Below are 18,987 nucleotides of genomic sequence, written 5' to 3'. Positions count from 1 at the left end.
TCATTATGTCTTCATCTGCAAATTGAGCCTACCAACATGTCTATTCAAAATGTTACTACAGTGTTTTTCACTATTTAGGATAGCAAAGATAGACTTTGTTCACATGCTAAGCTGTGGCCTTTCCCATAAAAAAGCTGTCCCTCTTTTGTTATTGTTGTTGTTGTAAAGCCCAGTATTGACTGTTGATTTTTATTGGCTAGTGTTTCTATGTTTGAGATTTTAGCTATAGTTGTTTTCTGGTTAGTTACAGAGTGGGATTGGCCAATTCCTATGTATTAATGTATTTCTGTTAAGCAAAAGTAAAGCTTAATATATTTTATACCTCATTAGTAGAACTAGGAAGCTAATGTTGCAGAGACATTGTATTTGAGAGTAACACTACCCAAGGAACATTTTGAAGACCTCATTTAAGTGTTGGCCAAGAAGTCACAATGTATAGAGGGTTCTGAAGCTACATCTGATACTGGCAGAAAAGAGTAATTAATTGATTCTCTTTACTCGATTCATGTCACAAAGGTGTGCATTCATCTTGTCTCTGCAAAACTAGTAGTAGAATGAATCATGTGTAATTTGTGCGTTAGTCAAATACACAGACACACGTGGAAGCGTTTCCTGGAAGTGAAGGGGAGGAAAGTTTTACTCAATAAAGGTTGTAGAGTTGTGGACACAGCAGAGAGAGTCTAAAACATATGTTTGAAGTTGGCCTACAAAGATTGTCTTTGCAACCATTATACTCACAAATCTAGGAGAATCTGAATCTTAAGTCTATTTGTATTATAAACACAATTGATTTTGTAGTCTCTTAGGATTGAGTCACAAAGAATTGTGTTATGAAAAACATACATATGCGCAGTGTATATCCATAAATGTTTAGAAAATACTGATATACTTTTGATGATTGATACATTTATTTGGTGAAAACTGATGGCTTACATTTGGAGTTTATCTTTTTCATTATATGTTGGTTTTTATTTTTTATTTTATTATTATTTTTATTTCTATTTATCTATTATTTGTTTGTTTGTTTGTTTGGTTGGTTGGTTGGTTTTTAAAGACTGGGTTTCTCTGTGTGGCCCTGGCTGTCCAGGAATGGCTTCGTAGACCAGGCTGTCCTCGAACTCACAGAGATCTTCCTGCCTTTGCCTCCCTGAGTGCTGGGATTACAGGTGTGCACCACCACATCTGGCTCAGAGTTTATCTTTTTATAGCTAAGTATTTAAATGCATGTAGTAGTGAATTAATAAGGTTTTCCGGGTGGTAGAGGCACATGCCTTAAATCTCATCACGTGGGAGCCAGAGGCAGGTGAATGTCTTTGAGCCCAAGGCCAGCCTGTTTACAGAATGAGTTCTAGGACAGCCACAGGTATACAGAGAAAGCTTATATTGAAAATTAAAAAGAGAAAACAAAGGATAAGGTTCACATCTTCATGGACACAAGGCCTAATGAAGAAGTCTGAGGGGTTAAGCACTGTGTTAGTGACTTTCCATTACTGTAGCAAAGTGTCTGTGAAAACAACTTGGAGGAGGACATTAAAAGTTTCAAAGGATCCAGTTCTTGTTAAGTGACCTTACTGCTTTTAGGCTGAATCAGATCATCAAAGGAGGACATGGGTGAGGAAGGCTGCCTTCCTCCTGGCAACCAGTGAACAGAGAGAGCAGGAGTAGGGATAAAAGGTAGAGAGGGGAGGGAAGAGCACGGCTGTATGCTGCCATTCAGAGGCCCACCTGCTCTAACCAGGTGCCACTCCCCAGCAGCTTCTTCCATTTGCAATTGTCAGTGGATAATTAGTTAGTGCCACTGTCAAGGGACCAAGCCTTAAACACATGAGCCCTTGGGGGAGACAGCTCACATTAAACCACAACTGTTGGAGACTTGGTGGCTCCTGCGGTGCATCCCAGCTCCTGTAAGAGCACTGCCCACATTGTTCTATGGGATGGACGGTCTTTCGAACCATTCACTTTAAGACTGTGTATATAATGACCAGATTTGCAAGACAGTGTAAGTGCCAACTTTCAGACCAAAGTGAGAGATACTCATCAGGGTAAAATAAGCCAACATCTTTTGGGTGGAAGGACAAATGAGTCTTCGTCGATCATGAGAGACCCAGGTTCCCCTTTTCTAAAGCTCATATTGACTGTCTGAAGGCCATTTGGTTCCCTCTGCAGAAAGGGAGATGTGACTTAGAAAAACAGGGCAAAAATACTAACATACTGGTCATTGTTACTGTTCTAAGTAAAACATTTTTTCTTCACCTGTGACCCAGAAGCCTACATTTTCCTGCCAGAATTTATGATACTGAAAAACAGGCTAAAATTGTTCACTTGTAAGTGTGTTAAAATATAATTCTGACTTTGAGTTCTGTGGAAAAGACTCTCAGCCACTGTCTCACAGTCTTTGTCTCTCTGTCTTCTTTTCCTCTATTTTGACCCATTGTATCTCTATCCTCAACTTTCTTCTTTAGTAGCAATGTTAAATGCAAGACAGTCATATTGTTCAAAAATTACTCATGATCACATATGAACTTTTAGCATTTTACACATAATGTGAAAGTGATTTTTCTTCTAAAAATGTTTTTATTTCCCAGTCTCCTAAATAGAAGAACTTAAAAAGATATTAAAGTATATTCTGAGACTCTGGGAGTTGAGGCCTACAGAGGAGCCATTTGCCAAGAGCCTTCTGAAACTCCAGAGATAACTGGAAAATACTTGGCACTAGTGCAGGGCTGCAGTCTCTGCTCTTGGCGCTCCTGAGTTATCAGGTCTCTGGTGTTTCAGGACTAACAGAGTTAGCACTATACTGGGACATACTTTCATCAAGATGAAGACAGAACATTCTGATTGATAGTTTGCTGTGTTATTAAAGTGGATATTAAAACTTAAGTCAAGATTATTAAACCTCGGGGCTGGAGAGATGGCTCAGAGGTTAAGAGCACTGGCTGCTCTTCCAAAGGTCCTGAGTTCAATTCCCAGCAACCGCATGGTGGCTCACAACCATCTATAGTGAGATCTGGTGCCCTCCTCTGGCATGTAGGTACACAGGCAGACATAATACTGTATAAAATAACAAATAAATCTTAAAAAAAAGATTATTAAACCTCACACAGAAAGGCAAACGGGAAAGACTTAGGAAGAGGGAGAAAACAGGAATCAGGACAGGAGCCTACCACAGGGGGCCTCTGAAAGACTCCAGCAAGGTATCAAAGCAGATGCTGAGACTCATAGCCAAACTTTGGGCAGAGTGCAGGGAATCTTACAAAAGAAGGGGAGATAGAAAGACCTCGAAGGGACAGGAGTGCCACAAGGAGAGCAACAGAACCAAAAAATCTGGGCCCAGGGGTCTTTTCTGAGACTGATACTCTAACCAAGGACCATGCATGGAGATAACCTAGAACCCCTGCACAGATGTAGTCCATGGCAGCTCAGTGTCCAAGTGGGTTCCCTAGTAATGGGAGCAGGGACTGTCTCTGACATAAACTCAGTGGCTGGGTTCATGGCTGGGGAGAGTCATGGGAGGAGATAAGGGAAGGAAGGTAGGATTGGGAATGGGGCCATAGCTGGGATACAAAGTGAATAAACTGTAATTAATAGAAAATAAATAAACTTTAAAAAAGAAAAGAATCTTCTCAAGTCTATTTTTAGCTGTTCACATAATGCTATGATAAATTATGCTAATGAATTTCTAATAGTAAAACTTCTTTGTATTCCTATCTGTTAGGTTGTTAGACTAAATTGCTATCTTTAGGGACTTGGTAGTTGTTCCTATATTTATCTGTACATTTACATAATAAAAATAGAAGTTTGTATAGCCATACTCTCTTCATTCCTTATACTCTTTCCTTAGCAATTATACAACTATAGAAATTCCATAGAAGAAATAAGAGCAGAAACACAAAAGCTCCAAACAGAATTTGCTAAAAACAGATTTGATCTCTGTGTGCCTTACGTAGCTGTCAGTGTGACACAGCTGAGAACATCTGAATAAAGTCTCAACTGAGAAACTGTCTTCATCAGCTTAGTTTGTGGGAGGGATACAGAAGAGTTTGGGACTTTGGGCTGGAAAAGCTTGGGTGTTCAGAGCTTCCTAAGCTATTGTTATTAGGAAATTGAAGACAATGCTCAGAAAATGTGGACAACCAAGGTTTAGGTAACAATGTTTCAGAGGGAAGCAAGGCATGGACTACCGGCTCTTGACTCAGTATTTGTGTGTGCTCATTGCACTGGGACTGAAGAAGCAGTTAGGATTGCCACAGGGGTCAACATCACTGAAATGCAACCTCTTGTGCTTTTGGGGAACAATGGGGTGCTCTTCAGCTAGGGCTGAAGCATCATCTAATTAAATGAAATTAAATGAAGAATCATTTAATTTTTAAAAATAATAAAATCATTGAAGTTTCACTGGGACAAAGAATATTTCTCTCAGGATCAGTGCACAGAAGCTACGGTTTAATGGGGGCTTAAGGCTACAACAAAACTAGCTGCCAAATTTCACAACATAAAGATCTCCTAGGAAGAACTGGTTTTAAAAGCAGGAAAGCTACAGGATTCAAGAAGTCACTGATAAAAGCTGAAGCTTGGTTTGATACAGCACATGAGAGTTATTAAAGAGAGGCAGGAGAGGCCAGTGGTGAGGGCTCAGACCCTAGCATATTAGACATGCAATCGCTGAGGGCTGCCTGCCAGCTACTGTGGCAGGTGTGGAGTGACGCTGGCCTAAATTTACAAGACCAACTGTGCGATGGGGAGGGTAGAGCTGGAGAAATGGGGCTATTAAAGCTGTTTGGAGCCCAGAAGATTACATCATGAGTGAGTCCCAGATGCCAGACATCAAACTATCAGATTTGGATTTACAAGGCTGGATTTTGAATTTGCTTTCATATAATTGTTTTTATGCACTAGTTCCACCCTTTAGATTAAAAATCTTTGATTTTTACAGGAGCCCACAGATATATTGGATTTTTGTGGTTTGTTTGTCTTGTTCTTTGAGACAGGGTTTCTCTGTATAGCCTTGACTGTCCTGGACTCACTTTGTAGAGCAGGCTAATCTCAAACTCATAGAGATCTGCCTGCTTCTGCCTCTCTGAGTGCTGGGATCACAGGTGTGTGCCACCGCACCCAGCAATACTCTGGATTTTTAAAGTGTTAAAAAATGAAAGTCAGTTGGACTTTGTTTTGTACCATAATATTAGCATAAGATATTGAAATAAAATCAAAGATTATTGCTTAACCTGATGTATCTCTGTGTAAAGATGACAAGGGGTAGAGTGTTCTAGTTAGAATGAACGGTCAACTTGAACAGCATATTTCAACTGAGTTCTTCTATATCAGATTGGTTTGCGGCATGCCTTTGAATCACTGTCTTGATTGTTCATTGAAATAGGAAGGCTGTGGGTAGGGCCATTCCTTGAGCAGACGGTTCTGGGTCATACGAGGAGGCTAGATGAACGTGATTGGAACCGAGAACACGCCAGCAAATAGAGTTTCTTCATAATTTCTACCTGTGGGTTTCTGCCTTGAGTTCCTGCTTTTACTTCCTTCAGGATTAGACTGTGAACTGGAAATGTAAGCCAAATAAAGCATTTACTTCCCAAGTTCTTATGGGTGAGAGTATTTTATCACAGCAACAGAAAGGAAACTAAGACCATTTATTACCTTAAATTTAGGCAAGTGTTATGAATAAGTCTTTCTTTTATATCCTATTGTTAGGCTCTGGAGATTCTAGATATATTTGGATGATGTATTTGGTTTATTTAAAAATTTTTCAGATTGTATTATCTAAGTTCTGCTTGGCTTATGTTTTAAATTTTCTATTTTTCATATCCATAATTAATTTATTTATTGATTGAGAAATACAATTTTAATGGTACAATAAGGCACAAACTGTGAATTAAAACAGTATGCCATACAGCCAGGGAGCATAGTCTTGGAAACATCTAATAAGTAAACAAAGAGGCCAAACATATTAATATCAGACATTTTTTATTTTTATACAGTTATTATATTACATCATTTGATTACAAAGTCAAACAGGTATTCCATAAAGAACTGTCCCAGTCCATATAGACTCCAGCTTTTTATCCTGCTCCTCCCATTTACATGCCCTTTTTTGCAGTGTTTTTGTTTGTTTAGATTTTCAATAGCACTTTTTTTCCTAAAGAATTGTTCAAACACGTTAGATAGCCTTCCAAAGCAAGGAAAAAATTTGCCAGATAATGCCAGCTAAGAGCAGCTTTATACAGACACAGGGTAGAAACAGCCTGATTCAGTGAAGTCTAAACTAAACTGACATTGGCAGAAGAATTGAGCTGTATCACTCAAAGGCATCTACTGTCAAGTCAATTGGCACCACCAGTTGACAGACTCCATGCTTCTAAGTGATCTACAGTGGTCTCCACAGTGCTCAGAAGGTCATGTGAGTAAGATGCTCAAGAGAATACATCCAATGCTTTCGATTTGGATTTCCAGCATTACAACTTGCCAAGGATAAAATCCATTCAGAAGTCTGTGCAAAACAATAAGACACTGAGGAAAGTCTAATTCCTTAGGACTGAGGTAAGTCGGGCACTTTCGTAACACTAGTCATTCTTTTTGGAAATGTGAAGAGTCTTTCAGAGTACAGAACAGTGAGGCATGACCCATGCTGCAGGGCCAACGTGGATGGCTCTCCAGGGTGCCTCGCCTCATCAGAAGACCACAAGTTTGTCCCCCAAATCTGTCAGGGCAGCCACTCTGGTGGTAACAATGTACCAAAAAGAAACAAACTGGCAAGAATAAGACCATCTCCTGAATGTCAACACTGCATTGAGGAAGAAGCTACATAAATATGCTGTCACCAAAAAGCCAAAGGTACAGAGACTTAGAGGACCTACCTAGGAGCTGTGGCTCTGAAAGTCTCACCATGGCCACCTTTTAAGAAGATCATGTTCATTCATTAGCCCTGTGATGACAAAGCAGGGAACCAAGAAAGAACCACATGTTTCCACGAAGTAGTACTGGTCATTGGAAAGCTTCTGGATAGGCAATGTCTCAGAGACAGGTCAGGAGAAGATAGATATCACCACTCACTCTTCTGTCATGTCAGAAACAAGCTTAACAGCAAAGGCTGGTATTAGCAGCACACAGGGAGTCTCAAGAGAAAGGAGGAAGGCCGAAAGACCACGTGGATAGAAGGCTGAGAGACAGAGAAGAAGGAACTAAAGAATACATTTGAAGGACATAGAAACATGCTGGAGTCATGCTGAAGTAAGAGCAGCATGGATATGGTCTCCACCCAACAGGAGCTTTGCTGTCTGGTTCTTGGCATGAGTCCCTGTCTCATCTCAGGCGGGATGAAAGCAGGGCATTTAGCAGGGAAAGATGGCGTTTACCAATAAAGACCTGATGGGTGAATATCGAGCAGAAATGATTGATTGCCATTCTGCAATGCCTTGTTTATACACGTAAGTCAGGTTTGTGTGGAGAGGAGAGATTTGGGATTGTCACGCAAAAGTAGTATTCTGGGAAAAGGGGATGGCATGATAGGGGTAGGAAGAGGATAGAAGGAAGTTACAATACTAAATACTAGAAAGGAGGAATGATTTGTTCTCTGTCACTTAGTGAAAAGATAAGACATTCAATTTCCCAGTCTACATCCACCTTTTCTAAAGCCTTAACAAATTCTGTAAGAGATGTGGCAGTACACCTATCCCGCCTCCTGGATGGTTCTGTCTGTGATGATGCCCAGCTGATCCTCTGAAATAGTCACTTCAGCCATTTGTAGACCCGTAACAGCTTGTCACAGGAGATCTTGTCATCTCTATCCAAATCATATCTGAAAGTGCAGTTTGTTGCTTTTGCTGTTGAGCATGTTCATTCACATCATTGCCTTTTTATTATTCTGAATGGGTCAGAAATGAGCCAAAGTTCTCAGCATTCCTCAGAAGCATACTTGATCTTCTCCCTCTGAGCAGTTTCCAGCACCTTCCTGCAGAGGACCTGGGTTCTGTGCCAGCACCACATGGTGGTTCACCCATGATTCCACTTCTTGGAAGTCTGACGGTCCCTTCTGGCTTCTGAGGTCACAGAGCATGTCCATGCTGCACATGCTGCTGTCATATCCATACCCAAAAGTAACACTTAAAAATTAAAAAAAAGATCATCTACCTCTGAAAAGTAGACACTGATGATCCTGTCTCCCTTGCTGGTGGCTTGATGGCATGTTGTAGAATCATCTGGAAATCTTCCCAGCTGAGATTCCCGTTCTCTTCCTTGCCCAGGCTGGTGTACCAGCAGTACAGGTGAGGGATCTGACTGTGGGAAGAACAGACTTGGAGCTCTTGTCCTGCAGTAACATGGACACTTGAGACCTCAGCACTGTGTCTTAAAAAAAAAAAAAAAAAAAAGAGAACGTTCTTTTTACTGTTTCTATCAGAGTTCCTTGTCATGATCATTTCACCTTTGCATGTAACTGCACTTACAGGTAGGTAGCGGGTGGCTCTATATGTAATAGGTACCCATGACTGATAGACAATGCTCACGATGAGGTAAAATTTAGCTGCATCTTAAAGGGGAGAGGTCTTCAGGGTGGGGGTTATATTTGTAGATACTATTTTTAAAATAACTAATTCATTCAGAGCTAACTTTTTAAAACTTTTTAGTTTAGATTTTCCTCTGACTAATTGTTATCATTGCTTCATTTTTAACGCTTCTTTCATAGGCTGTACCCTGAGATTCTGTTGCCCTTCAGTTTCCTTGGAGATATAGTCAGTTTTCTATTATTAAGATTATTACTCATTTTCATGTTGATTGCAGAAAGGAGCGAACAGCAGTACCTTCCTAAGCTTTAAACAAAATTTGACTTAGTTAAGCTTTTAGGCTGTTCTAGCCTTTGAGCTCAAAACTTGCAGCTACACGGAACAGTGTGTAGGTTAACTTACAATGACAATACGGTTGCAATAAATTGTGTCTTTACTATGCCCTAACATTTCATCTTTCCATCTCTCTGTAGATCTGAAATTTCATGAATATTTGCATTGAAAAGTCAATGGGATATTAATCATAATAGACATTATGCTATTAAAATTATCTGAGAGCCAAATTTAACCAAAGTTGGTAAATTCTGGTCACTTTCATGCAAAAGTGGCATTCTAGAAATTTCTAGTAATGTTAGATTTACTGTAGATTACAACTCAGCTAATTTGAATGGTAACATTGCCCAATATAAAAAACACCACCTTTCCAGTTTTTTCTTTGAGGAAAGATTTTTTTTTTTTCAGTTTTAGAGCTGATTTTTTTTCACATGGTTTACCCCTGGCTAACAAGATGTATTTGTTTATTCATAATATTTCTCTCTTTTTTATTAATTATACTTTATTCACTTTGTATCCCCCTATAAGCCCCTCCCTCCTCCCCTCCTGACCCCAACCTTCCACCCCTTTTTTCAGGCATCCCCCTCCCCAAGTCCACTGATAGGGGAGGTCCTCCTCTCCTTCCTTCTGATCTTAGTCTATCAGATCTCATCAGGAGTGGCTGCACTCACATCATCTTCTGTGGCCTGGTAAGGCTGCTTCCCCCTCAGGGGGAGGTGATCAAAGAGCAGGCCAATCAGATTATGTCAGAGGCAGTCCCTCTTCCCATTACTATGGAACCCCCCCCAAAAAAAATCTTTCCTCAAAGAAAAAAAAAGGAAAGTATTTGTTGTATGTCTTTACAACATAACAAGTATCAAACTTTATCAATAATTATTTGTTTGCTTGTATTTGGTTTGAGGCAGGATCTCATCAGGCATCTAAAAATGATCTCTAATGTGTGGCAATTCCCATGAATCAGCTTCCCACAGTGCTTAGATTTAATAAGAGCAGTGCCACACTCAGCCAATAGTTACTCACATGAAGAGTGCGCAAAGCTTTCCAAAGCAGGGATTTCTAGTGCTCAAACTTTTCTTGCCTTTTGTTTTTATTTATCATGGTCTTTTGCACTAGAAAATAATGTTAGCTGGTGGTTTGCTGCCGTACATCTCTTAACTTGAACTTCATGATCTCTGAACTCCCATATAAAAACTCACCAGTGCATGGGGTTGCCTACATCTTTTTCTTCTTGCTGTCCCTTGTGAAATTTCAATAATTCTTCAACATAAAATTCATTTTACACTCCATGTTATAGATGTGCCTGACAGTTGTGTGTTTCCTTTTCTTTGAAAACTTGAAGGTCAACCACTTTTCTGCTCCTTGCTCTCAAAGAAATACACCGTAAGATGAAACTCTGTAGATGTAGGCTTTTCCTAGTGCAACTTTGTCAATAGCCATTGCATTCATACAATTTTAACTTTATTTATAATTAAGAGAAGCATATGTGAGATTATGTCATCAAGCCATCACTTGAGTATCGAAAACTGGCTAATAGTGTCCATTGTCATATTATTCAATACACAACTATGTAGAGTCATGTTAGCATAAAGATTGTTTTTGCTTACAAAGAAAAAAAAAAGAAAAGAAAAATGATTTATTGGTAGGTGTCATGTCGGGTCGCAAAGGTGGCAAAAAGAAGCCCTTGAAATATCCCAAGAAGCAGGCCATGGAGAAGGAAGAGGCTTTCAAGCAGAAACAGAAAGAAAGGCAGAAGAAACTTGAGTAGCTAAAAGCCTGGGCCATGGGGAAGGCTCCCTTGGCCACATGTGGAATTAAAAAATCTGGCAAAAAGCAAGCTGTCCCTCATATTTGAGGTGATGGTGACTGCCTTCCATATCTATTTAAATATATGGATTCCATGCTGTAGCATTTTTGCCACCTACAGTTAGAACAAAGTGTTATCCTGGAGCCTATTGTACATTGTAACAAACTTTTATAATAAAATAAAATAAATAATAAGATGAAAACATAAAACCATTAAAAAAACACTTTAGTTTTGTGCAGGGTGATAAGTGTGGATCCATTTGCATTTTTCTACATGTAGACATCCAGTTAGACCAGCACCATTTGTTGAAGATACTATCTTTTTTCCATTGAATGGTTTTGGCATCTTTGACAAAGATCAGGTGTCCATAAGTGTGTGGGTTTATTTCTAGGTCTTCTGTTCAGTGCCATTGATCCACCATTCTGTTTCTATGCCAGTACCATGCAGTTTTTATTACTGTTGCTCTATAGTACAGCTTAAGATTAGGGATGCAGATACCTCCAGAAGATCTTTTATTGTAGAGGATTGTTTTAGCAATTCTGGGTTTCTTGTTATTCCATATGAAGTTGAGAATTTTTCTTTCCAGGTCTGTAAAGAATTGTGTTGGTAATTTGATGGAAATTGCATTGAATCTGTAGATTGCTTTTGGTAAGATGGCCATTTTTACTATGTTAATCCTGCCAAGCCATGAGCATGAGAGATCTTTCCCTCTTCTGATATCTTTTTCTAATTCTTTCTTCAGAGGCTTGACATCTTTTTTTTTTTTTCATACAAGTCTTTGACTTGCTTGGTTAGGGTTACACCAAGGTACTTTATGTCATTTGTCCCTAGAGTGAAGGGTATTGTTTCTCTAATTTCTTTCTCAGCCCTTTTGTCTTTTCTATACTGATTTTTTTGAGTTAATTTTTTTATCCGGCCACTTTGCTGAAGGTGTTTATCAGCTGTAGAAGTTCCCTGGTAGAATTTTTTGGGGTCACTCAGGTATAAGATCATATCATCTGCAAATAGTGATAATTTGATTTCTTCCTTTCCAATTTGTATCCCCTTGATCTCACAAAACTAAAGTCCAAGTGGATCAAAGACCCCAACATAAAACCAGACACATTAAATCGGTTAGAAGAAAAAGTGGGCAATACCCCAGAACTCATTGGTACAGGAAAGAACTTCCTGAACAGAACACCAACAGCACAGACTCTAAGAGCAACAATCAATAAATGGGACCTCATGAAACTGAAAAGCTTCTGTAAAGCCAAGGACACTGTCATCAAAACAAAACGACTGCCTACAGATTGGGAAAGAATCTTCATCAACCCTTTTTCTGACAGAGGGCTAATATCCAGTATATATAAAGAACTAAAGAAGCTGAAAAACAGCAAACCAAGTAATCCAATTAAAAAATGGGGAACAAAGCTAAACAGAGAATTCTCTGAAGAAGAATATCGAATGGCAGAGAAACACTTAAAGAAATGCTCAACGTCATTAGCCATTAGGGAAATGCAAATCAAAACGACCCTGAGATTTCACCTTACACCCATCAGAATGGCCAAGATGAAAAACTCAAGTGACAACACATGCTGAAGAGGTTGTGGAGAAAGGGGAACCCTTCTCCACTGCTGGTGGGAATGTAAACTTGTACAACCACTCTGGAAATCAATCTGGCGCTTTCTCAGACAACTAGGAATAGCGCTTCCTCAGGATCCAGCTAAACCACTCCTAGGCATATATCCAAAAGAGGCTCAAGTACACAATAAGGACATTTGCTCAACCATGTTTGTAGCAGCTTTATTTGTAATAGCCAGAAGCTGGAAACAGCCCAGATGCCCCTCAGCTGAAGAATGGATGCAGAAATTGTGGTACATCTACACAATGGAATATTACTCAGCAATGAAAAATAAGGAAATCATGAAATTTGCAGGTAAATGGTGGGACCTGGAAAGGATCATCCTGAGTGAGCTGTCCCAGAAGCAAAAAGACACACACGGTATATGCTCACTCATATAGTCATACAACATAGGACAAACCCACTAAAATCTGTACATCTAAAGAAACTAATCAAGAGAGAGGACCCTGACTAAAATGCTCAATCCCCATCCCAAAAGGCAAAAAGGAAGGACATCAGAAGAAGAAAACACAAAAAAAGCTAAAAACCTGTCACGGAGGGCCTCTGAAAGGCTCTGCTCTGCAGACTATCAAAGCAGATGCTAAGACTTATGGCCAACTGTTTCGCAATGTGCACGGAATCTTATGTACAAAATGAGAAATAGTAAGATCTGGAGAGGAAAAGAACTCCATAAGAAGAGCAACAGAAACAGAAATCTGGACACAGGGTTCTTTCCAGAGACTCATACTCCAACCAAGTACCATGCATGGAGATAACCTAGAACCCCTGCGCAGATGTAGCCCATGGTAGTTTAGTGTCCAAGTGGGTTCCATAGTAATGGGAAGAGGGACTGCCTCTGACATAATGTGATTGGCCTGCTCTTTGATCTCTTCCCCTGAGGGGGGAGCAGCCTTACCAGGCCACAGAAGATGACAATGCAGCCACTCCTGATGTGATCTGATAGACTAAGATCAGAAGGAAGGGGAGGAGGACCTCCCCTATCAGTGGACTTGGGGAAGGGGATGCATGAAGAAAGGGGTGGGAGGGTGGGATTGGGACGGGAGGAGGAAGGGGCTAATGGGGGGATACAAAGTGAATAAAGTGTAATTAATAAAAATTAAAAAAAAAATACAAAAAAACATTACCTATCACCTATTTTGGATATCTGGGGATTTCCCAATCTCAAGATATTTCTTATCTGGAGAAAAACGTAAAGATTTGTTGTGCTAACATTAAACATATTGTAGCATCCTTTTAAGTAACAGTGAGTTTCTTAGTATTAAAAATATTGCCATTTTGAATTTGTAAACTCACCACCTTCCATGGCAAGTTTCAGAGCCCCGAGCTTCGTAATTGTAGGTATTCCGACAGACGCGGCATGTGGAGCATGAAACTGAAGCTGTCATTCATCATGGCACAGGCATAGGAGAGCTCAACACAAAGCCACCTTGCTTCATCGTCCACCGTGTTCTCTCTCCTTGCACTGGAAAAGATACCCCTTTGTCCAGACACATGGACTTAAGAGAACAAGGGTAAATTAAACCAGAGTCATCAAAGAAGCAATGAAAGCACCTGTATGTTGGGAGCTTTATCATCAACTCTGACTTGGCCCACAGAACCAATTTTGCCTTTTATTTATTAAATACAATTCTGGATTAATGGACTGAAAAGGATATCTTTCCATGTTTGCTTCAGAATCCTTGTTTGTGGTATGTTGGGTATGTGAGTGGGAAGGTGGAATAAAGAGTTTTACTAGGAAAAGCAATCACACGTATGGTCAGAGAAGAAGCAAAGTCACACTTTCTAGGCTGCACATACACACGTCTCATTTCCCACTGTTAATTCACTTACTGAACGGTGTCTCATATCACTGACGTCCCCGCCTGATCTTCACTGCCCTCGGAAACACTTCTTGAAATTTAATGTGTGAACATTTAATCTTCATAAAATGTGGCTCTGGTTTGGTAGGTCCGGAGTGGACCTAGGATCTAAGCTCACACACTTAGAGATGATGCTGACACACACTCAGTGTGAGCATGAATAAGACTTCTGAACTATGAGAACCAGTGCAGAAGCCACTGGAATTCCCACTGGTATCAGACGTTAGGATGTGGCTCGTGGAGAAGGAATATTGAATTTGGAAGAATACAACCTAGTGCATAATTGGAAAATCTTTGTTACTTCTTTTTTAATACAAAATAATGTTTTAAAATGTCATTTTCATAAATGTGTATTATTGGTTTTGGCTCATATTTGCAACTGCATTACCCTCCCTTGCCTCAACTTACCCTCTTCTAATAAATAGTCCTTGTTGGGCTTTTATGTCATACATGTTAAAATGTTAGCTTCATAATATGAGAAGCTAACATGATACTTGTCTTTCAATTCTCCTCATTTCTCTCTCTTACCACCTTCTCTTTCTACAGCCTTCTTTCCCTTCGCACAGACTATCCCTTCTTCTTTCATGTAAAAGACATATACCTGTACATGAAAATGTAAATATAGATATGATATACACACATATTAATCTTTTGTTGTTGTTTAAAATTTTTTTGTTTGGTTTTTTTGAGACAGTTTCTCTATGTTGGCCTGGCTGTCCTGGAACTCACTCTGTAGACTAGGATAGTCCTGAATTCATATATCCATCTGCCTGTGCCTCCCCAGTGCTGGGATTAAAGGCCTGTGCCACCACTGCCCAGAATAATTTTAAATTTAGATTCCACATGTGATAGAAGATGTGATTATTTTCCTTTCCTGGTCTGGCTATTTCTTTTAATATAATGATCTTCATTTTCCTCTGAATCTACCTCGTTGTATACACATTCTAGACAGTCTAAATATAGATCAAGTTTTAATAAAACCTTAGCTCTTGGGTTTAAACTGTCTACAGTAGCATTTGACAGCATTATATATAGAAAAACATAAAGAATTATAATCAATCAATCAATCTAGTAAAGTTGAAGATATGAATTCAACATTAAAAAATCTGCAGTATTTTTGTGCATAGTTGGTAAGTGTGTTAAAGAAATAAAGAAAACAATGCCATGTACCAACTTCATAAGAGGCTTAGAAAGCAATATAAACAGGGAATAGGAGACATGAGCACTGATAAATATAAAACAGTGATGATAGACATTGAAAAAGATCCAAGAAACTAGAAAGCAGTCCAGTGCTCAAGGACTGAAACAGTGAGTCCTGATACCATTCCCAGTTACCATTCGATACAATCTCAATCAAATTACAGTGGCATATTAAAAAAATCTTATTACATTTGTGTATTGACTTACTCTGTGTGTGTGTGTGTGTGTGTGTGTGTGTGTGTGTGTGAGTGAGTGTGTAGGCCCAGGTGCACACACACACATGCAATAGCACGCTTGCACTCTAAGACGCTGTGTACTTGGAGGACAGGAGACAATACGCTGATAGCACTTATTACTTTCTACCATGTGGTACCTGGGGATTAAAATAGAGTCATCAGGTTTGATGGTAAGTACCTTTATCTGCTGAGCCATTTGCTAATATATATTTTTTGTATAAACAAAAACTATCCCCAAATATGTGTTGAACAACCAAACATTCTAAACAGTCTAACCAATCTTGAGCAAAAAGAACAAGATTGGAAATACTATACTCCCTGACTTCAGACTATATTGCAAAGCCATAATAATCTAAACAGCATGATACTGTATTAAAACAAAACCACATTGGAACAGAACCCAGAGCCCAGAAATAAGTCAACAAGTTTATATTTAATTAGTTTTTTAATAAAGGTGCCAAGAACATATACAAGAAGAGGACAGCTTGATTAATAAATGTTTTGGGGACAACATGTATTCACATGCAAAAGAATTAAATTAGACCTTTTCCTTACATATAAAAATAAACTCTAAAGGAATGAAAGACACAAATGTTAAACCTAATCTTATAAAAACTATCTTAAAATCTTTATGACATTGGTCTGGGTGATTTTTATTTTTAGGGGATGGCATTGCAACCCAAAAGGAGGTGATAACAAAATGGACAAATTGTATTCTAACAAAGTAAAAAGGCTTCTGCACAATGAGTAGAGAGACAGCCTAGAGAATGACCAAAAATATTTGGAAACCATACATAATCTGAACAAAGCCCAATAATGCTCAAAAACACATACAGAACCCAAACCGTATGAACAGAACAGCAGAGCAAGCATGGAAGCACATGCCTATAATTTAATAATTTGAGTTGAAGTAGGAGGACTTCCAGGCTCAAAAGTCCAGGCTAGTAAGACTTTGTTGCAAAAAAGAATGCAAACAGACAAATAAAACAGAACAAGAACAAAAACTACATACCAACAAATTAGATAACATAAAACATTTTGTAGAAAAACATACTGTATAAAAAATTAAAAAAAATTGTTCAGTAAGAAACAATTTGTGCTATTGAACCTTACTTGTGAAAATAAGAATTGAAAATTATAGCTATAAAAAGAAAACAATCTCATTTAATCTCATTAGGGATAAAATTAATAAAAGAAATGCAATATATTTTTCATGGACAGCTACAAAATATTGTTGAAGAAGATAATTGGAAATATGTGTTCAAGGTTTGAAATACTAACTAGCTCTTCTTAAGATTGCAAGTCTACCCAATTCTATGTACAGATTCATTGTAAATTCTGTAAAAATACCAGAAATCAATAGGCTGATCCCAAAATTTACATTATAATACAAACTTTTTAGAATAGCAAAAATAATATTAACCAGGCTAGACTGAAAAACTAATGTTTCTCAATATCAAATCTGCCACAACAAAACCAAGTTAGAGTAGTGTAAGGATGCTCATAGTTCAGTAAAATAAAACTTAGCCCAAGTGCAAACTTTAAAGTATATGAAGCTATTGCTGAGAAGAGTGAAGAACGGATAGCCTTTCACTCAAGTGAAAATAGAACAGCACACAAGACGATCAGTGTGGACCCCAACTCACATAACATCCAAAATATAGACTAAAGTGGTCATTTAGCTCAGCAAAAGGTTAGGACTCTTAAAATAATTCAGAAGTAAATATTGATCAGATTATTCCATAATTTCTTAAATATAACATCAAAAGCAGAAAAAATAAATACTAGGTTATCAAAATTTAAAACTTGTATGCTTCAAACCACACTATGAAATATAAGCAACTCTGTTATGCAGTCTTGAACAAAAGACTTGTCAAAACTTTATTTGATGAGGAGCTTGTATACATAACTTTTAGAATTTGTCATAAAAATTTATATTGTCCAACTTAAAAGTTGGGCAAGGAATTTGAGTAGGTAGCTATTCAGAGCAGACATACAGACAGACATCGGTAGGGGGCAAAGGTCCTCCGTGTCACTAGTTGTGAGCAAAATGCAACTTAACTGCATGAGCTGCCAATGTGCATTAGCTCAATTGGCTTTAATTTGTAAGACAGAGCTGTGGATATAGAGAAATTAGAATGTTCATCAACCCCGAGTGTTAGTTAGTTTTCTGTTGCTGTATTAACCTTGAATAACTAACTTAGGGAGCAAAGGGTTCAGTTCCCCAGGGAATATGGTCCTTTGGGATGCAGAAGGCATGACAGCAGTACTATGAGGCACGGTTGTGAACAGAGAGCATTCTGGTCACGCTTCTTCTACTTCCAAGAAAGAGAGAGAAGAGGGAGTGGGGGCAGGCTATCAAACCCCTTGAAACATGTCCTCCCTCCAAACTCTGCCTCCTAAACATCTTTTAACCTCAAGTAGCCTCACCCAGTGGAGAAAAAGTATTCAAATGGATGAACCTATTGGGAACACTTATCATTCAAATCATAACACTGCACAAATGTTTTTGCTGTGAGTGTGTCTGTGTGTCTGTGTTTTGTGTCTGTGTGTACCTGTGTAATTGTGTGGGTATAGAGGCCAGAAGTTGACAACAAAGTGTCTTCCTTCATTGCTCTCCACTTTCCTTTGTCTAGGTATAATTTCTTCCTAAATCTGGAACTGACCCACAAGGGTAGGCTGGTTGGCCAGTGATCTCTAGGGCAGTGCCAGTCTCCATTCCCTCCGGACTGGGGTTTCAGACATGTGCCATCATTCCTGGATTTTATGTCGGTGCCCAGGATCTCAACTCAAGTTCTTATGGCAGGCACTTTGGTGAGTAAGTCATATCTTAAGTACCAATTCCATTCTTAGAAGTGTGATAAAAGTATATGGGCATACACATATTTATAAACAAATATTTCAGGTGGATTTCATCATAGTAGTTCAAAATAGTAAGTGTTTGTTATTGAATTAATGTACAATAAAATAGAGATGCCTATACTTTGGGATAGTTAGCCATTAAAAGGAATTTAACATTGATAGATGCTATGTTAACCTAAACAAGTCATTCAAGATCACAATTTTATGATTGCATTTATGTAAAATACCCAAAATATGTAATGTCTTTTAAAAATGATATTCTAATTTGTTTATTATTTAATGAATTATGCAAATTATTCATGAAAGTATAATCTTTTAGCACACTTAAAAAGCAGTATGTCTGAGAGAAGAAACAAAAGGGTCTTGCTTGGGTAAATACTTTGTATCTGAAAAGACATCTCATCTGAGCATATGTCTGTGTTCTGAAATGAAATAACTAACAAGTAAATGGAACTACTTGCATTCTCACTCACAAGCCAGATCATCTATCATCTTCCTTTATGTGATGTTTCATTTGGGAGCTAATTTGAATTCCCAGATAAAAGAAGTTTTTTTCTGGAAC

The 18,987-nt window shown here is 38.6% G+C and overlaps 2 pseudogenes; one reads left to right on the top strand and one right to left on the bottom strand.

Annotated features, from left to right (window-relative positions):
* Positions 1-7,557: 7,557 nt before the first annotated feature.
* LOC110556108 (calcineurin B homologous protein 1-like) lies at positions 7,558-10,280 on the bottom strand (annotated as a pseudogene).
* A 211-nt stretch (positions 10,281-10,491) lies between these two features.
* On the top strand, positions 10,492-10,695 carry LOC110556112 (translation machinery-associated protein 7-like; annotated as a pseudogene).
* The last annotated feature ends 8,292 nt before the right edge of the window (positions 10,696-18,987 follow it).

This window comes from Meriones unguiculatus, chromosome 4, assembly GCF_030254825.1.
Source record: "Meriones unguiculatus strain TT.TT164.6M chromosome 4, Bangor_MerUng_6.1, whole genome shotgun sequence".
Classification (NCBI taxonomy): domain Eukaryota; kingdom Metazoa; phylum Chordata; class Mammalia; order Rodentia; family Muridae; genus Meriones; species Meriones unguiculatus.
Note: the sequence above shows the minus strand (reverse complement) of the source record. Positions and strands in the feature narration are given on the sequence as shown.